The 25,792-nt window shown below is 42.8% G+C and overlaps 1 protein-coding gene across 1 annotated transcript in view; it reads left to right on the forward strand.

Annotated features, from left to right (window-relative positions):
* The first annotated feature begins 297 nt into the window (after positions 1 to 297).
* DLGAP2 (DLG associated protein 2) overlaps positions 298 to 25,792 on the forward strand; it is a 1,278,043-nt gene continuing 1,252,548 nt past the window's right edge. The window contains exon 1 of the mRNA XM_085610808.1: positions 298 to 326. The gene's annotated coding sequence lies outside the window, so the exon portion shown is untranslated. The remainder of the gene's footprint in view (positions 327 to 25,792) is intronic.

Here is a 25,792-nt window from a genome sequence, read left to right on the forward strand (position 1 = left end):
TGTATTCATCCCCTCAAGATGAGTTTAGGTGGTCAGTGTTGTGAATCGGAACTTATGGCAATAGATCTGATGGGCTATGAGTGACTGTTGACCGCCAGAATTTTACATCTCAAATATCGATTTGACATGGATCTAAATTGATAGCAAACAAGAATCTGTGTCGAAGACATTTGCAAAGAAAATGTAAATATGCGACGTATGTATCGAGTACTACTATACCAATAACAGGTGATAAAAATATGCGGTGCGAACAGAGTAGTAATCGACGTTTTCTTCTGCTTGTCTCGTTGCAGAGTCCCAATGCACGCTGTGTGGTGAGCCTGAAGGTAAGATCCCGCTTGACTCAATCTTTGTCGCAGCTGGCCTCAGACATGCCTGGCCAGCTTGATCTGTCCCTGGTTCACCTGCACGTCTGCTCCGCTGACAGCAAAGGGAACTTTGTGTCTGAACTGATACCGAGTAAATAGAGAGATGTCTTTTTTTTCTGAAATCGATGCTGTGAGGGAATACATTGAATTAAAAGCGAGCGAGCACAGTACACGCTCTGGGCAGTAGACAGACATCACAGGCTAGCACTTTGCCATCCTAAATACGAGAATGTTTACCCCGTAGTCAATTTGCTTAGTTAAGTCTGCTGTGTTTTGTAATACTGTATTAAAAAATGATTACTTTTTGTTGATCATTGAGATGAGTGGTAAACGTGTTCAATGAACGCTAACGCGTTTTGTGTAACCGGAAGTGGGGGTGGGTGGGGGAGAGTCTAATTGAGAAAGCTTTGTGTGGGTGCCTTTGCACTGGTGCCCTTACTTACGCAAGTGCCTTTCAATCAATCAATCAGTGGATTTATATCGCATGGCTAATCACGGGGGATTCCAGGTACTGGGGCTGGGAGGGCTCAGTCGATCAGCCAGATCTTTAGACCCCTTTGAAATTCCTGTAGAGAGGAGGAGGTCTGTGGAGGCAGGTTGTTCCAAATCTTGGCCGGCTGGTTTAAGAAGCAGCGTCCACCACTTGTGCTGCGGTAGATACAGGGTGTGTAGGTGAGGGAGAGGGAGGGATACAGAAGGTAGATGTCTGGAGAGGTGGTGGAAGCTGGGGCATTGGTTGATGTAGGTGGGTCTCTGGTTGTGAAGAGATAGCCTTGTGTGTGTGGATCAGCAGCTTGAAATTAACATCTTCTCTGTACGGGGAGCCAATGAAGTTTTCTGAGGTGGGTGGTGATGGGTGTTCACCAGGGACGCCGAGGATGAGTCTGGCAGGGGCGTTCTGTATGGACTGAAGTCTTTGTGGGAGGTTGGTGGGTTGCTTTTGTGGGGGGGACTTTGCATGGGTGCTCCCACAATGCAGAGCTGTTATGAGCTGTTCAAGTGAAACTTTACAATTTGTAGTAGATTGAGACAAAAGCTAAATAAATTAAAGATTGCAAAAGTAATGTGGCCTCTTGATCAGAAGAGGAACTGACTACGTAAACATATTGCAATGCGTCTTTGGGAGCTATACTATCTTTACGAGTTATGTCCACAGTGCTAGTACCCTGGGCTCCTAATTCACAGAATGAGAGTATCTCTGTTACCACCGGTATTTTACTCACCCTTTCTCAGGTTTCAAAATGATGCCACCGACATCTCTAATAATTACCGTAAGTTGTGTGCTACTACAGCTTTACTGGTCGTTATTAGTGTTTCTGTTACCTATCTATAACTTGTAGAGATATATTTAATGGTGCAGAGCAGAAACAAATTTTGCCATCTGATTACCACACATGTTTGCGATTCATCCAAGACTACATGCTTCTCATCAGAGATTTCAAAAGAGAGTAAAAACTCAGGACACAATGCAGCCTGTGATTATGTTTCTGTGCTTCACTACTGACCAAACAGTGTACCATGCGAGGGCCCTTTGCTGTCTGTAAAATAGATTATTCTTTTGCTTGTTTTCAGCATGTTGCATCATTAATCATCTCGCCATCTCGAACTCAAAGACTCTATGCTATGATCAATAAGCAATATGGAAAAATATATAATTGAAACATTATCAATCAGCAACATCATAAAACAATTATCAACATTAAAAACTGTGCTGCATTTCTCTGGCAAGTACCATAATGATACTTGTGATTACAGATTTATTGCTAAGTGTCTTTCGCTTATGGCTCTGTACATCTCTATAATGCACTTTTGAGGACTGTCAATATCACATTCAGTATGTGACAAAGCTGTGTATTTGTCCTCTCGACCTTTCCGACCATTCTCTATTCATCTCGTGAGAGTGAACCCAATCTTGTCGGAATGAAGTGCACTCTTCTGGTCTCCTGCACTCTTCATAGGCCATACTGTGCATTGGCCACAGAAACAAAAGAAACACTCTAAACTCAAGTAAATTCCACTTAGATACCCTATGCTCTTCCGTGCCACCTTCTCTGCAATAATTCAATGATTCCTGTTCTCTGACCCGGATATGCACTTGCCAATTCAGGATTTATAGCACAGTAGTTCTTATTTTCTAGGCCAAGAGCTCTGTGAAATAAAATTCCCATTAGATGCCATCAAGGCCATCGTTCCAAGCCTTGCCTCATTAAAATGACTTTGGACGTGGGGAACTATGCGGTATTGATACTGTTTGACCACTCCGCAGCATTCAATACCAATTCACACAACATCCTTCTCCAGCGAATCCAAGATGTAGGGACTTCACTCAAAACTCTACTTTAGCTCAAATCCCTTTTACCTGACAGGAGACAAACAGTTGTTTTAGGAAAATTTTCATCCAAAGAAAAACCGATTACTAGGGGTGTACCGCAGGATTTGTCACTCAGCCCTGCCCTTTTTAATATCTTCGTTGCCCCTTTAATGTCCATGATTGACTCCTATGAAATTGCAACCACCTCTTAAGGCAGATGACACCCAGTTGATCGCCTTGCTTGAGAGGGGGTCTACTGAACCTGAACTGAACTTTCAAAAGTGTCTTTTCAATGTTGCTGCATGGATGCAAAACAACCATCTTAAGTGCAATATAGAGAAAACGGAAAGAACTTGAGGTCATATTTGATACAGAACTCTCCTTACATCCTCAAAAGCAGCGGCAGTAGCTGGGATGTGTCAACTCTTTGAAAAATGATTCCACTACCTCCCTGTCATCACTAGGAAAACAGTGACATTTGCACTCATTACTTCAGGACTCAATGACTGTAACAGCCTATATTTGGGCTGCTCAAAACAACCAATTCACAAACTTCAGATGGTCCATCATGCAGTAGCCGGGCTGTTATTACAACTCCCTAAACAGAGCTCTGCATCAACCTCATTAAAAAGTTTAAATTGGTTACCAATACATAAATTAATTCTGCTCAAGATCTTCTTGCTAGCCTTTAGTGCCTTCTAGGAAATGGGCCCTTAATATCTTCTGTCCAGATTCTGTCACTACAGGACCTCGAGAACTTTAAGATCTTCAAGTACAAAGTTGCTGAAGCCCCCTTCCTTCAGAATAAAAACTCAAGGTGGCAAATCTTTTATAGTATTAAGCACCAAAGCCTGGACCCAATTGCCACTGCATTTCCAATTTATAGATGCGGAAGATGCATATTTAAAATTCCCTCATTGAATGCTTTTTGTCATGTTCTTATTTAACTGCTAGTCTGTTTTTCCTGTTGTCTGAGTTTCTATAGCATGGTGTCAGCTCTTTAGTCTCTTCGGGTATGTTCTTTTACAACACTTCTCGCATTTCCTTGCTCACTTTTCCTCATTATGGTTTTACTTTTTAGCATCAATGTATGAGTTCCTCTTTGCTGTACTCTGCTTCACTCCACCTAAAGCAAAATGCAAGTGATTGTATTATGTTTGCTCCATTGATCCAGTACCAGATGTGTTGTCCTTTTGAACTAGATGAGTATTAACTTTGCCACTCTAGTCACTGATTGTGAATATAGAGCATTTTTCCCCCTGACCAATTTTAAATCAGTCTCCATTATTTCAACCAATAGTGACTGAGCATCTCATCTCTTGTTTGTTATAGCGAGAGTCAATAAATACACCATATAATGATCTCGCACACCCTCTGTGGGTGCTCCGAGAAGCACAAGTGCCTCTTGGCTGTTTTTTCTAATTGGGTGTTGGCTTAGAGCCTGTTGGGTTGCATTTTGAACTCTTAGCACAAGACCGATAGGTGAAAATCCCTAATCATTTGTATGGTTTTTAATAAATTGTTGAGATGTATTCTAGGGTATTAGTTTTGCCTACTTATACCCATGAATTTCCTGAGCTATTTGTGCCCTCATGTCTGGAAATCGCTAAGTTACTATCTTAGCAGCCTCTTAAAATCTTTCACTTTTATACGATTTATGACACCTCTTAGGGTTTGATTAGAACAGTGATACTCAAAGTACGGCCCTCCTGACCTTTACATGCGGACCCCTGGGCAACAGCAGCACTGGGCTGCTGTTTATTGGACTGAGCTCTAACATATATATATATATTTTAAATAAACAGCAAGCATTTATTGAAATGTTAATTTCGTTTAAACAAAGAAAGTAACTAAGGTGTACCGCAATCTAGGTTGTACAGTTCCACATTTTGCAATTCAGTTCAACCACTGGATGTACATGCTGCACTTCCTCTACACCCACTTTACCCCCCCTTTCTACCACCCTGCTGGCATTAGTGCAGCCCTTGGTCACACCAAAGACCAAACTCCCCTCCCTCCCCGGGAAAATGCGAGTACCCATGGATTATAGTTTCATGCCAAAATATGATTGCTTCTTCATCTAAATGCTCTCCCCAGATCGTGACTCAGCATTTAATTTGCAACCTATCTCCAACGGTGTGTGGCCTGACACCTTTCCAGTCATAAAGCACACTTTATGAAGTGCATTTTTTAAAAAGGAGAGCGTTATGTACCTCAGTTATGTAACTCCGGTTTTAGATAGATCCCTTCTAGTTAGACAGATATAGCATTGTGTCATCTTCCAACAAGAGGTTTTTCACTTCTGCTGAGGTTTGGATACTTATGATACCCCAATATTCCCAGTTGGGACAAAGAATGTGAGCACCTTGTATCTAGTCATATAACATAAAAAACAAAGACCCCAGCGTTCACTCTCACTATCTAGCTACAGAACAGAAGTGTGACTTTGCACAATAATTCCCTCCACAGGCCTTGTTATTCAAGAATCCTGACATGGTGTCCTCTCTCTATCATTTTAAACACCTTTGTGTCTAGTGTCCATTTCTTGCTCACACCTTGCATCAACAGTATCATTTTATCCCTTCACAAGTGATTGTGGACTATGCACACCTGTTTCTTATGTAACAGTGCTCGGACACCCCTTAATTCAACCTATTCAGTAGTACATTTGGAAAGATGCTAATGGAAATATTAGTAATTGTGGGTCCCGTGCTCTCCATGCCACTGGAGTCAAGCTATATTGGCTGATAAAGGGCGAAATGCCGAAACTGGTCCTAGGATACTTGTTTCCAGTCCAAGGAGGACCTGGCCTGGGATTTCGAGCTGGACTGTTCCCATAGGACGCAGGGTCATGACTGATTTGCATATATGGGTGGGTTTAAACTGGAATGGCATGGGGAGCATGAAAACTATGGATTTATGTCCAAATCTCTGTACTGGGGTGAATGTATGACATTGTTCTGCATTCTGTCCATGAATTGTTCTTTTTGCATTTGTCACCCCGAGTGGGACGGGTATGCCCAGACATCGGTCCTGTGCTCTCTATGCCACTGGAGTCAAGCTATCCTGGCTGATTAGGGGTGAAAGTTCAAAACATGTCCTAGGATGCTTGTTTCTGGCCAGGGAGGACCTTGCCTGGCAGTTCGGGCTGGATTGTTCCCACTGGGCGCAGGTCAAGACTGATGTGCATATGGCTGGGTTCAAACTGGAATGGCATGGGGAGCAAAAAAATGATGGATTTAGGCCCAGATCTCTGTACTGGGTGAATGTATGACATTGTTCTGCTTTATGTCCATCAATTGTTCTTTTTGAGTAAAAATGTTTGCCATCATCTGAAGTGGGTTTCAACATGTTACCAGAACCACATATTTCAATTGCATGGCATACTACAATTCTGTAACTGTGAATTTTACACCCAGGTTACCTAAACTTGAATACTTCATGTTCTTTGCATCTTCTTCACCACAAAAAGAAACCATAAAGGCCTGGGGAGCTCCAGCAATTCAATGTTGCGGCCCATTATCCAATAAGAAAGCTGTAAACAACCCGGCTGACATTTGGCCAAATAGAATTGGTGCGTGGGCCTAAGCCATTATGATTGACTAGTCCCCAGTTGGAATGGCTGGGACTTTCCATATAATCCTGGACCGCTTTGAGGTCCCTGAAGGCGTCATATTTCTCAAGCTCTAGCAGAAGGCCAGTCCACTACCAACAACCCTATAGTGATTTGAGCCTGAAAGTGAAATTCTACCCACAATTTTTTATGTCTTGAGATGTGGATTTGTATCACAGAAGAACGGGCTTATCTGATACTCTGCAAATGTGTTTATGCCTGCCTCTAATAATAAAAGTTAGAAGAGAGAGTATTGTGACCGTTTAGTGCATGTTGTGTTCAATTCATACTTAGTTAAGGTTAATTCCTGAACCTTACTGTCGGGTTGTTTTTTTGCAAAACATTATTTTATTAAATCTTTAAAACTATTGCACCTTATTCTGGATGCTCTTGTTTATTCCTGTTTCCCTTTGGTTCTAGTGATGCCATCTCCATCAGCAGGCATATGGAATATGTTTAATATGCTGTCCATAGACTACCAACCCACTGAAACTGCATTAACTCTAAACCCCTTTCAGCTCTAAGCTAGGTGCGAACAACTTTACTACGCCATCTAGAAAGTTTTGTACAGGTGGGAAACTTAGCAAATTCATCCTTAGGGGAAACTTGCTACGAAAAATTCTTGAACAGGTTTTTTCTAGAAAAATCTTTTTGCAACATAATTATTTCATAGAATTTGTTTTTCTTTATCCTGGACTTTTTCCATCCACTGCTGCCTTCAAATGTAGAGGGTGTCTAGTGTAAAACAACTCCCAACGTTTAGTACCTGTGTAATCTTATCTGGGATCATGGAGAAAACATACAATAATCTAGCCTAGAGATCGTTCAATGCACGATACATGTAGATGTACATTATAGACTGGCCAGTCTCTCCAGGATTGTCATTCTGTGATCAACTATTATATGCCTTCATCCTGCCATCCTCTAGAAGTCTTTTGAAGAGTGGTTAAGAGGCAACGCGACAGTCTTCTCCCACTAAAAGCTGGATATTTGCAGTACTGAAACAACACTGTTATGGGCCGAAAGCATGGGAATCTATTCCTAGTTTGCAGATAGATGCAATATAACACAATGAACGTTCCAGATATGCGAAGTTTTAACATCACAAATCAAAGTTTCCAGTTTCACCACACCTCAGACAACCTGATATGTTGTGGCTTCCACGTGAAGATTAAGCCCCAACTTTAACTTCCTTGCCCTTTAGGGCACAGGAAAGGTTGCATGTGGCATGGATGGGACCATTAAGACCTGAAGAATGTAAGTCAGAGGGAAAAGATGCTTGTATGAAGTAATTTGTAGTCAGGTGTCACTTAATTGAGTGAGAAACAGTAGCATGCTGTGAAAACTCTAAACTATACAATACAAGATGAGAGAATGCCTATTGGCGCTATGCATCTTGAAAGAAAACAGTAGCATGACTAGACAATAAGCGAAGCCAGTAGCTCAACTGTGAAACTGGGTTGTACAGTAGGTGGAAACCTGCTCTCAGTTCTAGTTTGGCCAACATGTTCCAAATATTAATAATCGCAATCTTGCAGCACAAATAAAAGCATGATTTTCCCTCTGCCCTATTTATTATGTTGGTAAAAGAGTATTGTGAAAATATGTGTAGTACACAATGCATTGTACTCTGGTTACCTCTTGGTGAGGGTTTTGATTGACAGGGAACCCAGTAAAAATCATTGTGTTTCTCCAAGTGTCTGCACCGCTCGACAACGACACCGCTATCTAATCCATTGCAAATCTTCAATATCATAACCTAGCCGCACTAGATAACCAAGTCAAAGCAGTTTAATGATTAACCCTCTGCTAGATGTCTGACTCCTCAAGGTGTTTGTTAGTCCTGAAAGAAATTAGTGAATATAATTTCTGACTGGTTTCAGCTGCTACAAGTGTTAAAAAAACAAGTCCAGTTAATGGCTTCAAGGTTTATGGAGTGGTCTGGCAAAAGTTTCTTACTTAGTTACATTTTCCCAGCAAACTATGTAATATTAGTGAATACGTTGGTATGTTTCAGATTACAGGTAAAGGAAGTAATCCTATTAAGTGATCCAGTCAACTGTGCAGAAAAGGAATACCGCACCTTCCCCCACCCCTTCATTACAGTACAACTGCAAGCACAGTTTATTTCACTGTGAAACATTTGCTTTACATTTTTGTAGCTGCATCTTTATCTTGTGTGGAAACCTGCCCACCTTTAAAATTCCATGAATTTGGATGCATTTCGCTTAAAATCATATATGGACTCTGTTTCTAGTTAATTGCCCGTTTTGCGTGGATTTCCATCAGAAGCCAGAAACACGCCTGCTGCGTGGGAAGAAGGACTACGGGGGCTTCAGTAGCGAACTTTAGTTTGTGACCTAGAAAATTATGCATAGAGATCTCACGCTGTAGCTAAATACAAACGTCTTCCTGACAAAGACCTGTTTAGACTGAGCTACATACCACTGTATTAAAGAGAAGGTATCCAAGGTTGGTAACTATTTAAACGAATGTAAATCCTGCATTTTTAAATTTAACTCATTCCTGTCTGATGTATCATGCTACTAGAAAATATTAGTTTCAGGACTTGGATGCAATCTCCAAATTTTTATGAACAATGTTGCTGTTGTTATCTGAGATTTAGAAAATGGATATTTGTTCACAGGTAATGTAATGTTTTCTTGAAAGAATAAAGTTCTTCTTAACTACACAGCTTGGTATAATGAACCTTTTGAACGATATTATGTATCTTATAGAATTTCTAGGAGTGGGAAATTGGATTGAGATTTGAAATGGGCCTGGGGATGTAGAAACATTTCTTGAAATCAGCATGGCGAGCAAGAATTGAGTACTTTCATTGTACAGATAACGTTCTTTTATCTCCCTTTTCCATCGTTTACTGATGCAACGATCCAAGTGCAAACAGAAAAGTTAAGAAAGTCTATGGTAATACATTTTGTTTAGCAGCAAACATCACTGAGTTTAATAAGCTGCTGAATATAGAGTGGAGAAACGAACAGTAATAGTGATCACACTGACGGAAATGTATGTAGTAGAAAGTGCAGAGAGGTCTACTGCCTATGCATTACATACAAATATGGACATGTGAGTTTTGGGGACATGAATAAGTCAGCAAAGTACATGAATAGCAGAGATCCACAGACACAATACAATGTGAAATGTATATCTGAGTGGGAAGGTAAGTTACATGAATGCCTCAAATGGCACACACTGTTCTTATCTGTAGCCATCAAGTATGCATGGTGTAACTTACACATCCAACGGGTTTGTGACTTTATCCCTTTGTCGTTTATATCTTCTTTTTGCTTGCATTTTTAAAGTGAGTTGGAGGGACTGATATGACTTGGTTTATGGGTGGTGTACAACACAGTCTTTTAACTTGGATAAGAAGATCTGAATTGAAGCAGTAAGTCCTACGTCTCTGGAAATTCTTAGGGGCAAGTTTATGCTGAATTGTTCCTGATTGTCTTTACTGGGTAGAGGGTGAAGACTAGGCTTTATAAGGGAACTTAGCTGCCATACAAGTGGAGCAAAAGACTAGTTTTGACCAGGTTAAAATGTAAATTATTCTTGCAGGTTTTCTTGTTTGAATGATGTGCCTGGCTGCAGAGCAGAGGATAGCTTTAAAAGCGATCAAACAGTACTTAGGCAATCTGCTTAGTGTTGAAATCCCTTACATAAGGTGCGATATCACCAACGCCTAAATGGCAGATGTTAAGTAATGTTTGGAGATAAAAGGGTAAAAGGTATCAGGAAGCTTCCGATCAAATCTGGCACTCTTGATTATCTTATTGTGGAGCAAAAGCATAGTAAGGGCAGTGCCAGGGGTATCAAAGGGGAAACTTAAGGTAGCATGCTGCTACCTGTACTAAAATGTAATTGACATCCAGAGATAAACTTAAAAAAATTGTATGGAAGTTTATCTGCTTATTTTTTGGTCAATACTAAAATCGTACTGGATGTCACGATTCTGTGAGTGACTGTTGCAGCCTTACTTGCAAAGAAAATGATAATGTGGAGCACAGTGGTTGTGCTCAAGCAAAAAAGCCCATCCCGCATATAACATTTATTTAAAAATGTTGCACAGTTTGAATGTGACAGCCACAGAGGCAGGTCTCCTTTTTGAGTCTAGCCTGGGCAGCACATGACAATGCCTTTTATTTATGTGTTAATTATCAAAACATATCAATAAAAGACACTGTTATTTACATTGCCAATAGCTTAAACTCTCGCAAATGCGAGACCTATTGCATTGCAAAGGTTTGTTTGAAATTGTTATTTTCTCGCTATACTGATTGCAAGTGAGGCACTCCTCCTGGTGATTATTGTGGACCTGATTCACAAAGGTACACTTTTGTGGAAGTTTACTATTTTTTTGGTATTTTATAGAGATAGGCTTATTCTATCTTTTTATGTGTGGTGTTCTCTGCCTCGACTGCGTAGTCTCTACAGTTGTAAAATTACTGTGCCATTTAGAACTCCGGATAAAACTTATGACTGAGGAAGGCATATTCTTCACATTCATATCTGCAATAATACCTCTGATGTGATAAATACATATCCACATTCAAAGTTTACACAATTAACACAGATTACACTTGTTTTGCACATGAATAGTAGTTAAATGGAAGAATTATTTCTGTTTTTACTCATGCCATGATACCACAAGTAGAAGGTTATTTGTACAGAGGTAACTCTAGTCGGTGCGCTTTACAGGTAGTGCAGCATCTGCAATGCTTTAATCTGTAGGGTGAAATGCAATACATGTGCTGTAAACCTGTAACTGCTCATTTTAACACTTGTTGGATTATTCTAATGAGGTCTAATGAAGGACAGCCTGCTTGTACGAAACTAGGAAGACTCAGTTTTACTTCTTGGCGCCTGTGGTCCTTTAAATTGCAGACACTAGTCTGAGAGCATCCTAGTTCTGGCATTTTGCTATATAAATTCAGTGCTGAATCTTCTCAGCTAGGTTGAAATACCTTTACTGGAACCACCATGATATCTCTGGACTAACAGAGCTAGTATGAGAGAGAGTACTTTCACTTTCCTCTTTCAATTCTAAATCAAAGTACTTGGTACATGCTTCGTTTAACCAAAATATCGTATCCTACCAAGGTACACCTGGTAATGAGAAGCTTGATTTCAAAAGATGGATAAATAGCAGATTAAATAAGTATCAACCTCAGCTAAATCTTTTGCTTAAAGTGCAACTCAGCCAAAATAGACCAAATTGCGCAATTTCCAATATAGAATTCATTCTACTAAAACGCATCGTGCTCGTCTAATGAAGGGCTCATTATGCATTTGAAAAGGGACAAAAATGTATTTAAATGAATGTGTGCGAAAGTTGCTTATCTCAAATTAAAATTGTCTTGGCAGAGGCCATCATTAAACTATTAGAATTGTTCTTTTTCAGGCAACACCAGCCAGCATGCCATCTGTGTCTAAACTAAGAGCCGTTATTTCAAAGAAAGGGTATTATTCTTTTTCTAAACAAGAGATCTTGGCAGCTCGCACTGAAGATTTTCTTTCAGCATTCAGGGCCATTTTCTACTGAATTTTTATTTAAAACATATTGTATTTTTCTTGCTTTATTTTTGTAGCTATTTGTCTTTTTTATATTATCTATTTCGGCAATGAAAATAGTGAAGAAAAATATTGCTATCAGAAAATATTCCATCTGTGTAGTAGTATGCACTTTTTTTCAAGCAACTCCATACCACAGGTTCTTTAGTACAAATCAAGCTGTTCTTCAACCATCTATTCCATCTGCAGTGAAAGATAGAGCTGTGGTTTCAAACCGTGGCTTGCTCTTTCATTAATGTTCTCTCTGCAGCACAGGTACAAACTATCAGAGTACACACATGCGCTGTGGAGAACACATTCTTGGTGTAGTAGCAATGGACAAGAACTCTGCTGTGATTAGGGCAAAAGCACATATTATATTTTTGATTTATTCGTTTTTCATTTCTGATTGAACGTTTATTGTGGAAATTGGCAAACTGTCCTATGCAAACTAATTATTGCACAGACAGACACACATTGCTCATGATAAGGTCCCACGTTCAGGTGTCATGGAACATTCTAAACAATATACCTCAAAGAAAACATGAAATGAAAGTTTCCTTGGCCAGATGAGTCTAACTTGGAGGTAGCTGTAAAAAGGAAGGAATGTTTTTCAAACTTTTTGCAATAATATTTAATATTACCAAGGATGTTCTTTACTGGTAGTTGTAGACATGGCAGAGCAGCTACAATCCTTTCATAGTGTCACAGTTTGCCAGCTCCTTCAGCCTTTCTGCTCATTAGCATTTTAAGGGTTCTCCATTAGTGGCTTCTGGTTAAGCAATCTGAAAGTTGGACACTGTGCCAGAATGTTAATAGCCTACTGGCAGATTGCAATGAGATCTGAGACACCACAGCAAATGGTGCAGGAAAACGAGAATCCCCTATTGATAGATTAATAATTACCGGGTCCCTATGATTGTCTTCCTTGTATTACAAAATGTATGAAGCACTCCATTACATAATTGATAAAACTGCATATAACTTGAGAGTTTAAGTGTCTAATGGGAACCTATTGTGCATCATTGGTTGATAATTTCTCCTGCACAGGAATTCCTGGTGCCGAACTGTGAGAATGAGGATTATTACTAGGGGGGTGGATGGTAGTTAACCACAAGGAATATTGTTATTATGTTTGTTATGTTCACTAAAAGTTTCATTATTATTAAGAAATGTATAAATCATTTAGAAGTACCAAAACAGCTGAACAGTCAAAAATACAATTCAATAAAAATTCCACTTCAATTAATAAAACTAGAGAATAATGTAAGTAACAAAATGACAAAAATCCAATAACAGGAACCAAAAGTATGAATTTTTAAAATTTTACATGAAAACAGATCTAAAAGCATTAACCCCCAACTGCAGTCACCTGGCTGCACTTGACCTGGACCTAGGCATAATTCAAGGCTGATTGTAATGGAGCACTAGTCAGATACAGAAACCAGGTTCGACCCATTCAGAGGTTTTAACTTCTGACTTAGTGTCTGAAATAAAGTCAAGAATTCTTAGCAGGGCAAGGCAGCTAAGAAGTGCCCCACAAGGCTGGTTAGCAGTCGGATAAGGTCCCAGTAATGCCATTGCCTTTTGGTGGGAAAGCTCTCAACAGGAGAAATTCAAAGTTCGCGCACAAGCAAGGTCCCTCACCAGCTGGATACTTTTAGCTCTTTCATCTGAGAAAATTTCTACATTCAGGCCTAGTAGCTATATTTGGAGCATAAATTCCTCCAGAGGGGAATGCTGCAAGATGTAGCTGAACAGGACTCTATGAGGACATACACTTTCACTGCGATGTCCTGCAGAAACGAATTTGCAGCTGCGGAAAGGTTATGAGTGTGAGCAAGCTGAATCTTTGACCCCTGAACAACTCACCTTTGTTGGATTGACTTGGCAGATTTGTCCAGGTCCTATGGAGGTCTTTGGAGCCAAAGTGTTACTAAGTTCCAGGTTTTTCAGGATGTTAGGAGAAGTACACCTTGACACTGCTAGGGGTCTCAGCACCTTAGGAACATCACTTGGGCTCAAGGCTCACTACAGCTGAAGCCACAAGCAGGGTCCAGGGCAAGTCCAGTTGGAACTGGTCTGCTGGGCTCTTCAGGAAAAGGATCTTTTTGCAGCTTGTTGTGTTCCTGTAGTCGCGCGGGAGGTCAGCTAACTAACCCTTAGAGTCCATATCTTTGTCCTGGGTAAAAGTGGGAGTGGTACTAGTGTTTCAGGTCTCCTCAGATTTCTTCCACAGGTCCAGTAGTGTTCTGAAGAAGGTGCTCAAGGGGCCACATTTATGCCTGGAACAAACCCCTAGTGTAACAATTTCTAGGAGTAAACCTATTTACATTTTCAACAGTTTAGTTGTGCCCTACTGCAAACAATCCCACAGCACTCCTGGGAAATCTTTCTCTTGTGCAGAGGCTGTGTTCCCACCTCATAGATGTGGTCAGGGAAATGAGTAACCCCTCCTCTGCGATCACTTCAATTTGCCTGAGACAGCATACTTCTCTTTCACTTTAATCAAGGTTAATCAAGTTCATGGACACAGCCCAGATTTTCTTCCTGCCAGAGGAGCAGAAACAACTTACTAAACCTAAGCTTCTGTCCTGCTCTAGAACAATTTTCGCTCCTTATCAATGAGGACTATTCAGCTGTCAGGTGACATTTAGAGCTCATGCTAAAGGGCCTCCAGACCAGAAGCTTTAGTCAGGTAAAGGGTACCTTTCTTAAAGTACATTTTCCAACATATTTGTTACAAAGCTGTCTACACCGGTGAATTGGGCTTTTAATAAATATTTCAAAAAGTAAAATAATAACATTTGTAGCTCTTTCCGGGGTGGAGAAAGCATTAATACATTTATTTAATGCTTTCCTCTGGAACGACCAACCCTGCCACAGTGACAATAGTTTTGTGGGCATTTTCCTCAAATGGAATGTTTAACATTAAACATTTACATGTCCTACTTTTAAATACCATACACACTGCGTTATGGGCAGTAAGACCTACTCAAGGGTGACATTTTAAAAAAAAGAACGTTTTAAAATGTTAAAGGTTGTTTAGGCCCACTAAATTGAGTTACTTAGAAGAGTCAAATTTGCAGTTCTAAAACTGCACAGCCAGGCTACAGTGGTAGGCTTGCAGCATCCATCAGGTGGGGTGACCATGCAAAAAGAGGCATTTTCCAAGGATCTCTTGTGGTTCCTGCTTGACTATAAAACATTCTAAACTGATAAGGATTCTCAAATTATATACTGTATGCAGGAAAGTCTAAATGGTCCCTATCCTTGTGTGGTAGCATGTCTTGCTGCTTGTTTTATAATGAGAACACATACCACAAGAAATGGGATACTTTTAAAATTCTTAAATCCTTTACATACCTGATCTAACAGGTCTTCAAACAAGATATTGCTTTGAAATTGCATAATAAATTGGCATACTACTTTAATGATTAAATCAATGCAATATTTTTGAATTTTGATACCATCCTCGTTTTTTCAGTTACATATGATGAAAATTAGAAAATTCTTCTAATTCCTAAACATCAAATTACGATTTGCCTAGCTTTGTACCGTTAACTCCTGTTATGACAACAGAGCTAGCTTTGTCAGTTAAATCCTTTTAACCCCAAAAGATTTTTCCAGCTCAAGTCCTTCCCCAGGCCATTGACAAGTTAACACCTTGTCTTGCTGTGCAGTGCTCCATTAGATATAGCTGTCATGGCCCCTAGCTGAAAACACTTTCCTATTAAGATAATGCAAAAAGCATGCAGTGTTCTCTCTTATTTTTTAGATGCTAACTCTATTCTTTACCCAGCGCAGTCCAGGTTCAGATCACTTTTTTGAATGGAATCATCTCTTGGAGCAATAGTTGATGAACTTCATTGGATCCTTGATCAAAAAATGTTGAGGCTTTAATCTTACTGACCCTATATGCAACCTTTAGCTCCATTCCCTATGGGTACTCCTATCTCGGTTGCATGGGATTGATGTCAGATGCTCAACTTCAAATTCACTAACCACCTACTTAAATATAGGACACAGGTTGTGCAAGCAGTTTTTTCCCTTTCTGACGCCAAGGAGATAAAGATGGGATCATGGAATACCGCAAGGAATTTGATTTACCCTATTCTTTTCACCCTCTAAATGTCACCTTTAGCGAAATTGATTTGCTGTTGATTTGCTCTTTTGACTACTTGTTTGTGAAGTATACAGATATCACTCAACTCATCATTCAGAAGGACAGACCCTCTGAACTTAACCAGGCTAGATTTAGATGTTGTTTTATTGACACAGCCCCTTGGATTCATTGCAATTCCATTGAACTCAACACTAATAAAATGGAAGTGTCGGTCCTGGAATATTTTAACACTATTTGGTCAGGTGATTGGGCAACTTCAGTCTTAGGCTCTTTGCCCTGTACAAGCACCACTGTCAAAAAACGTAATTGTGCTGAAGATGTTGATGAAAATCCATGTCTTTCTTCATTTTGAATACTGTGGACAAGTATTAGTAGCATTTATTACCTCAAGACTGTTTTTTGCAACAGTCTATACATAGGCACTCCCAAGAAATGCCACTGGAGTCAAGCTAGCCTGGCTGATGAAGGGTGATATTCCAAATTCAGACCCAGGATGCTTGTTTACGACCAGAAACCTTGGGCTGGACTGTTCCATTGGGGAGCAGGGGCAAGATTAATTTGCATACAGGTGGATCCAAACTATAATGGCATGCTGGGCAAAAAAACGATATATTTAGGCCCAGATCTCTGTACTGGGAGTGAATGCTTGATATTGTTCAGCATTTCGTCCATCAATTGTTCTTTTTGCATGTGCCACCCCAAGAAGTTACTGGCAAAACTTCATTTGGTGGTATTTATGATATTTAACATTCCTTGTGAGGCACACATCTTCTATCACAATAACCCGATTCACTGACTACATCTCGATAAAAGAGTCCTCTTCAAAACTAATCTTCAGGATAGGTTTCTGAGGCATATTCTCAACCTCATTCTTTACTCAGTTTTGGACCATAACTTGGCTATCCTTATTTTCAGAAAAAGCTACATGTGGAGGTCACACCTTTTGTCTGCTGGCAGATGATCTTTGAAACACTCTTCCTCTTTCCCTTAAGAATACAGTCAAAAATATCTAGTAGTTCTCCATCAACGCTAGACTCACACATTGGTGTACCCACAGAATAGATACCAGAGGCAGTATGTCTGTTAAAAACAAACTTTTCAGGTTGTTGAACAAGGTGAGATCTATTACCAAGGAGGAAATCTCCAAGGCGCTAGCACTAGGGGTTCTCCTGCCCTATCTGCCACTTATTGGCATTAATAGTCAGGCCCACTTGCTATAGGCCTTGATGCACCTTCTGGAGGTGGTACAAGTGTTCCTCTCAGCTGGAACTGAAGACAGTTCTGTCATCTAGCTAGGCAGCACAGAATGTCTCCTTCCCAGGCAGGACCCTGTTCACCAATCTCACGAAGCAACAGGGGCATTCTTTAAACCGAAGACTATTACCCAAAACTGTAAGTGGCCCCCTGGGGTTAAGAATTCTGACCTCTCTTTGGCCCCCAGTCAGGGCAATCTGCTAATACCCTGATGTGAGATCAAAAGTACTGAGAAATTGCCAGCACCCAACCTGAGGATGACCTCATCAGCTTTGGGGAAGGGGTGAGTATCAGTATTTGTTACAGAATTGAGTCCTCCGTAGTCCACAAATAACATGACTTCTCGGGTGGCACCCGACTGAGCAGCCTTGAGCACCAGCGCCGCTGGGCTGGACCAGGGACTTTTGGAGGGCTCAATCACCACTAGTGCTAGCATATTGGAGACTTCCTCCTTAATACTAGAGCTTATCTTCTACAAAAAACCTGCACATTTTGTTTTTACAGGCATACTGTCTCCAGTACCAGGTCAGGGAGAGGTTCACTCTTCTTTCATTCCATCATCTGTCACCAGGAGCATGGTGACATACCTCTCAAAGTTTGCTTTTAGAAAGTTGATGTGGAGCATCTTTAGGGGGCTTCTAGGGACTTGAGATCCACCAGGTGATCTCCCCTTCTGCTCCTTCTCCCCACATGGGCCTTCCAACGATATTAGAAAGCTCTAGACACCACAGGTTCCTTAACCCACACCTTCTGGTCAGGCTGAAGCTCTATTGGAGCTGCTTTCTGCTCATACCAGAGTTTCACTACTTCTTGACTAGAATTAACATGTTCCTTAGCCTTCTTCCAGAAGCCCTGCATCTGGTTAGAGAGAGACAGCATGTAGCTGACTAAATCCTTAGGGGGACTCCTGGGAGATTTCTCCCACCCTTCTCTCCATAGGCTGAGATGTCCCCTAACAGGCTGTTCCTAAAGAAGCTCAAATGGTCTAAACCGAACCCCCTATTGTGGTAGCCCCTTGTAGGCAAATAGCAGACATGGTAAGAGAATCTCCTACTTCTGCCTGCTGGGCCCAGGTAAGCCCATAATCATGACCTGGAGGATCCTGTTGAATCTCTCAATGAGCCAATTTCTTGGGGGGTGATAGGGTGTGGAGAACTTATGTGACCCCACCATTCCAACATGGTCTTCATGTACGCGGACATGAAATGGTGCCTGTGTCAGACACCCTAAGATAGTGCCTTAACAGCCCATAGAGCAGAGTACGGTGCATATAAAAAGTGGGACTTGTACCTTTTGCATGTTCTGGTTGTAAAAAGAATCTTTAAATACTTGTATCACTACTGCAAGGTCGACCTCTCCCATAGGATAAAAATGGTTTACCTAATTATATTTAATAAGTGATAACTTTAATTTGGGAGCAAGTAGGAATGGCCGGTTTGACATCTAAGGAATTGCAATTTAAAACCCTCTTTAATGTTAATGTTAGATTCTAAGACACTATTCTGAAACTACCACTTTTAAAAAGGTGGCATGTTCTTAGCCCAACCATTTGGTGCTTTCAGCCTGTATCCTGGGTCTTATGATTAGGTAAAGCTAGTTGTTGGTCTTTTTGAATTGTTCCCAGACAGTGAGACAAAGGGAAAACATGTGCAGTCAGGTTAGGCTATCTCTGACTTGATAGGGGGGCAGAGCTGTCACCTACCACACATGCACATCACAAAGGCTCTGTCTGGGTTCACCCAAAAAGGATTTGACACTAGTCTTTTGTGCCCCAAGACAAACTGGGGAAAAGAGGGGGAGGCAGGATATTCCAAAACACCTCTGGGGTGGAACCGTCTAGAATATTCTCCAACTTCAAAGCTGGAAGAAAGTTTACAAAATGGGCCCGCAGACTCAATTCTTCAGTACATCTCCAGACCTGTGGATACTACAGATGGAGGGCTGCTTGGCTGATCTGCTGTTAGAAGGACTACTACTCTGCTGCCCTGCTAATTTGCTGACGTGCTGCCTGCTGCCCTGCTTGCTGAGAAGTTAGACTCGACCTGTACCCTTCATCCCAGGCTGATGTGACTCCAAGGGTCAGTTGACTGACCTCCTATTCTGAGCGACAGGGACATAACAGGCTTTAGAGGCTTCCTTGTATCTGCCCAGCTCACCACCTGCCTGGACCTGGAACTGGACCTGCCCAAGCCCTGGTGGCCTGATCTCCAAGAGGTGCTCTTCAGGTCCTGGACCATTGGTGTAGCATCAGCTGAGCTCCCTCTCCAAGAGTTTGAGAATTCCTGAAGTTTTGGGCTTTTTAGGACTAAGATCTTGCCATACATGCCGACCGCCAATGCGAAGCTCTGGGGAAACCGACTCTTCATCCTACAGCGACTGCCAGCGAGAACCATCAGTGTGCAAGCTGCACTTCACACTACAACATCGACAGTCTGTGATGACTGCCAACCCGAATACCCAGCACCGATGGTCCTCAGCGCTCAACAGGATTTTCACGCTACAGCAAAGACCATCCGTGACACTCTTCCTGATCCTCATGGCCCCCTCCTCCTCAAATGGAATTCTTTATGCTGGACTTTAGAAGGAAACTCTTTCAGTTGGGCTAACCTGGTATCTAGCCCTTGCTCCATTGCTGCTGACCTGAACTTGTGACTTTTACCCGATTTCGCATGACCAGATAACCTCAAGTGGCGCTTTGTGCTTTTAGGTGCTAAACTTACCATAAATCTTTAACATTACATATTTCAGACTCTACTTATTGGATTTTTGTTGTGTGGTCTCAAATAATTTCTTACATTTGACTATATTTTCCTAAATTGGTTTTAGATTTTTCTTGTGTTTTCACGTTATTACTGTTCGAAGTGCTGCATAAATACTTTACACATTGCCGCTAAGTTAAGCATGACTTTTTTGTGCTAAGCTACCAGTGAGTTGAGCACAGGTTAATTTGGGGTATGCTTGTGGCTTCACCCTGCCAAGGATTGTGGTTGTTGCTCGAGTAGGGTTTAAATCCCCTCAACCAGTAAACCAATTTCCTACATCAGCCAGCTAGTCCTTGAAGTCACTCTAGTGGTTCTGGGTTCAAGATACAGGTCCAGTCCTTTTTAATCAGCACAGCTGAGTCAATCACAGGTCCAGCAGTTCACTGAAGAGTTGGGTCTGATGGTCCAATATTTATTCTTGTTGCCAGCTTTGAAGTAGGAGAAGGTTCTTGAGGTTTCCACCCCCAAAGATGTTTGGAATTATTTTTTGCTTCCCTGACCTATCCTCAGCTTGTCTGGGGTCACAAAAGACCAGTGTGAGACTCTATGTGAGTGTGCTTCGGCAGAGCCTTTGCGAGGTGCAAGCTTTGCAGGTGTCGGCTCCTCCCCCATATCAAGTTAGATATGGCTCATCCTACCAACACGTATTCCCCCTTTGTTTTACTATTTACTATCTGGGAGCAATACCCAAAGACCTACTGCCAATTACACCAAATCATGTGATCTAGGATACAGGCACCAAGTAGTTGCGGCAAGAAAATGCCAGCTTTCTAAAAGTGGCATTTTCAGCATATTGACATTAATCCAACTATACCATTAAAGTATATGAGATATGTAAGTTTTGCCTTAGTAAAAACTTAATTCAGAGTTTTCACTACCGGGACATGTGAAAGTTAAAAGTACATGTCCAACATTTTAACACTGCACCCTGCCCTATGGGCTGTTTAGGGCCTACCGAAGAGGTGACATATCTATTAAAAAAGAAGGGTTAGGCCTGGCAAAAGGTTTATTTTGCCAGGTTCAAATGGAAGTTTAAGCTGCACACCCAGACTGCAATGGCTGGCCTGAGACATATTTATAGGGCTACATAAGTGGGGGCACAATGAGTGCTGCAGGCCCATTAGTAGCATTTACTTTATATGCCCTGGGTACGTGTAGTACCAATTTACTAGGATGTCCAAGTAAATTAAATGTGGCAATTGGGTGTAAGGCAATGTCAGCATGTTTAAAGGGGAGAGCACAAGCACCTTAGCACTGGTTAGCAGTGGTAAAGTGTGAAGAGTCCTAAAGTCAAGAAAACGAGCAAGGGAAACATTTAGTTCAGTCAAAACTTGAGAAGTAAGGCAAAACATTTAGGAGAAGACCACCCTAAGGGTTAGGTGCTTAACACTGGGATACCCATTCTTGAGCTAAATATATAAAGTCGATAATGTAGTAAGAAACATACAACACTGACTGGAGCTATGTAATTAGCTCCCTTCCCAAAGAGTAGAGTTTATCCTATTTCTGGCTTTCCTTTGAAACACAGTGTGATCTTTGGCAAACCCTGCAGATAATTTCCCTTTTCCATCTAAATCATTAATGTCACTAAGGCATTGGTTTTTTAAACGTTTGCAGGAAGTGTGATATCTTCCCGAAAATTGGCAGGTGTCACATCTGCCATAGTGACAGTGTACATCCATGAGTACACACTAAACAGGGCAGAAGGGATCACTGTCAATTTTGGTGACTCTCAGATCCACTAAACTCTAAATAAGCCCCATGGTGTCCAAGGGCTTACTGCTGAGTTCTAAGTTTAACACGTAAGTTAAAAAGTTTAATCTTTCGCATTAAAAAACAGAAACACTCAGCAGCTCGGATACACAGTACCAAATGAACACGCTGAGGCATCTTACTGTCACTGCCTAATTCCATTTAAGTCTTCGGGTGATAGATTAATAGACCTGGAAATCTGCTTTGGTATTATTTCGAAGGGTGAAAATGTAAACTGGCTTCTGTAAAAAGTGCACAGAATGCATAATCTGACTCTGAAAGCTACGGATTTGTTTGGAAAAGGCTGTACGAAGCAGAAACAAGGGAATGAGGGAAAGTGAAAGGACAGGCCTCTCTCTCTCTGAGCACCCCCTTCCCGGCTGGCAGCACGCAGGCTCTGACAGGGCTGAAAGCAGGCGCCCCCGCTGTGCCACAGCCGTTCTACACATTTAAATTAAGCACTTGTGTTGTGCTTATGTTTCTTGTCTGTAAGAGGTGCTTGCCGATCCTAGTGCAGGCTGAGAACTGGAAGGCAGTAATGCCCACTACGGGTACTTAAAAGGCTGAGGCTCATAAACACCAAGGGGTATATTATCAAGAACATGTGATAACCATCGCAAAAGTTACTTAAAGCAACCTACAACATCGCAATTTATCGCGGGAAATCCACGCCGTGTCAACCAAGTATTCACAACACGGCGATACCATGCGATAGTCACCAGATAAGGCACCAAATGGCAGCGTTAAAATTAACGCCACATCTAAAAAATGCGAAACATGAACGCAAAAAAAGCTGCAATGAGGCCAAGTGCGATACAAAAAGCTGCGAAAACCAGCCATAGGTCTGCAAATCCCACGCGTCTGGCGGGAAAATGCACTATAAAAGCAGAACAAGAAAAACACACCAGAAACAATCCAAAGTGCGCAGCACCATGGATGCATCCTGACCCAGCGCAGAGGCCAACACGAACCCCACAACCCCCACAGACCACCAGCAAGGAACAACGGGGACGAGGATGACCGAGGAGAAGAGGGAGTGGAAGACTAGGTGCAGTCTGCAGCAAAACCAGATCAGCGTCACGGAGGTGACAGAACACTACCATCAACTGACCCACAAGTAGACCACCTGGAATGCATTCGGAGTGCCAAGGAGGCCAAGAGGCGCTGGCATGATGTGACAACCTAAATCAGGCACAAACCCGCCGCAAACAGGAAGGCAGCAACGGCAACAGGTGGTGGCAGTCCTGCGCCACAGGAGGAGCTGGAGGAAAGCTAGGCCACAGTCATCAGTGTGGAGATGGTGCAAGGAGTAGGGAGTACGGACACAGCCCGAGAGGACCGGACACAACATCAACAGGGTGAGTGATGACCAGGGACTGGGGGGACGGGGAGAGATGGGCACAATGGCACACATGCCCAACCAGGTGTGGCACACTACACACCCACAATTACCCTGGATCATGTCCCTGATCCCCTTGGCACACTGCAGCACACATACATAGCAAGAACAGCACACCCACACTGACTACAACGTAGTACAATGCGCAAAGCCGACTCTGCAGAACAGAGGACACAACTGACTCCGCACACGCACAGAAACATGCCTACTACATCTGACAGAGCAGGAAACTGTGCAATGGAAAAGTACGCGTACGACCTCACATCTGTCATGTATTCCAAATGTACACTGTCCTGCAGCAGTACTCAGCACCTCCAAACAGTCACAATGTACATTGTCAAACAGTCTGCATGTAAACCAAACAATACGTCAACATACATCTCAACACAATGTCAACATGCATCTCCCCTTCACATTACAGAGGGGCACACAACACCTCAAGCAGAGCACAGAAGACAACACATCTGTGATCCCGGAGAGGACCACCACACCTTCGACACCAACGCCCTACAACAGCCCATGGACATCCCACGCAACCCACCACCAGGACCCGGGCAGCCAAGCTACTCAGAGGAGAACACAGAGCCTGCAACAAACTACACAGCAGGAAGCACCCGCAAGCACAGCTGGCTCACGACACTTCACACACTCACCCATGGCACCCCAATGCCATGTGTCAGCACGCCAAAAGGAGGTGGCCGAACAGGTGTGGGTGGGGTCCGAACCCATGGAAGGTGCACTAGATCACATTCGTTGGTGCCTATTACCCTTCAGTGACCACCTACACCCCACAAAGGAGACCCACACTGCCATAGACACATGCAGATGCACATTCACAGTACAGAACCACGCCCAGGGTCATGCAAATAGCAGTCACACACCCACGTTGGCTCTGCGTAGGACGGCCCAGGCCACTCCCCTTACAAATTGAGTGAGTGACGACAAAGCTACATGTCCAAGCTCTAACCTCTGCCTGCAGTGACATGTCTGCATCTGCTGTACACAGCACAATGCAATGTCATAGGGCCCAGGGCCCTCATGCATACAACAAGACCACAGGGACACGCAAATATCATGTTGAACTGGCTACGGGCATGTGCGCCCGGCCCCTTTATTGGCAGGGCCACATGTACAATGACGCCTGTGCTGGATGTGTGTGGGGTGAGTGTAAGCCAGCAAGCACGGAGTGCTTGGTGCTGGCAACAACTTGAACAGTGGACAGCAGTGCAACGGAAACTGAAAACCCCTGCATAACAGAGTCAACTGCTGAGCAACATGGAGGGAGCTGGAGAAAGTCCAGAGGATACCCAACATGCAAACAGAAGTGTCCGTGAGTTACAGTGCACTGTGGTTGGGGCACTAGAGAAGAAAAAGTCTTGGATTGAGTCCCTTCAAGACATTCCTGATGCAGATGCAGTGGGGTGTGTTAGACCTGCATCATCTTCCTCATCAACGTCCCAGGTCTCCCACACTGCTTGAGATGACATTGCTGCGCAACCTCTCCACAGCACAAAACTCAATCAGTAACTGACGATGGCTTGCGGTGCTTGTGGTGCACTAAGTTAGTGGCACCTGGAGTGCTAAGCAGGGTATGAGGCTGATGATAGCATCCACGACAGGTGTGAGCAACTCCGTCAGTCTGTTAGGACCACCGTTTCGACTCTGGCAGATGGTGGTTGGAGATGGTCCTTGCGGTGGTGGCGTGTGCCTCCTGCGGTGATGCGACCTCCGGGCCGGTCAGAACTCGATGTGATGTGTGAGACCTGGTGGGTCGCAGTTAAGTCCAGAGGCAGCGGACAGCACAGGGCCACAGACACATGGCGTTGATGACCCCAAGGCCATCACCTCAGAGGTCATCCAATATCTCAGAAGAAGGGGTCCCGGACCTGACCTGCACAGAGTTAGTGCCCCGGATGCACAGCGGCTGGCACAGGCACCCTGCCACGGGACGGTGACTTACGGTGCACTGAGGTAGGGCCTGTTCGCAGTGATCAGGTCCCCATTGATGTCGAAGGTTAATGTGGCATAGGCTTGGGGGGGACAGAGGAAGGTGTCCTCCTGGGTATGATGCGGAAGGTCTGATGTTATCCAGGAGCAGCAAATGGTGCAGTGGAAAGCGACAGCCTTGTTTTCACCACCAATTCTGTAACAGGTGCATGAGGATGAAAACTACCCCCCTAGTCCATAGGCTCGACACCAGCGTATGACCAGAGAGTGTCCATGAATGTCGGGGAACAGAATTAGTGGAACCGGGGCTGAGAGGGGATGCAGTCTGCGATGATGCCGGTACACTGAAATGAACTCTGCCCTCGCTAAATCAAGACTCTGTGACCTACTGGACCACAGTGTAGACCAGAGGCAGCGGTCCGCAGTGGTCCACAGCCACGTGTTGTTGGCTCGCGATGCACAGAGTTAGTGGCACCACGGCAGTTGTTGGTAGTGTTCGATCACCTCCGTAACGATGATCCTATCCCCTCCGGACTGCAATGCGTAATCCCCTTACGCCTCTTCTTGCATGCAATGATATGTATTCTGCCTTTGAATAATCGATGTTCAGTTCCAATTCTGTGACCTACTCGTGCGCAGCGTAGGCCGAGGGCAGTAGTCCATGTAGGCCCAGAGACACGTGTGGTTGT

Source organism: Triturus cristatus, chromosome 6 (assembly GCF_964204655.1).
Source record: "Triturus cristatus chromosome 6, aTriCri1.1, whole genome shotgun sequence".
Lineage (NCBI taxonomy): Eukaryota > Metazoa > Chordata > Amphibia > Caudata > Salamandridae > Triturus > Triturus cristatus.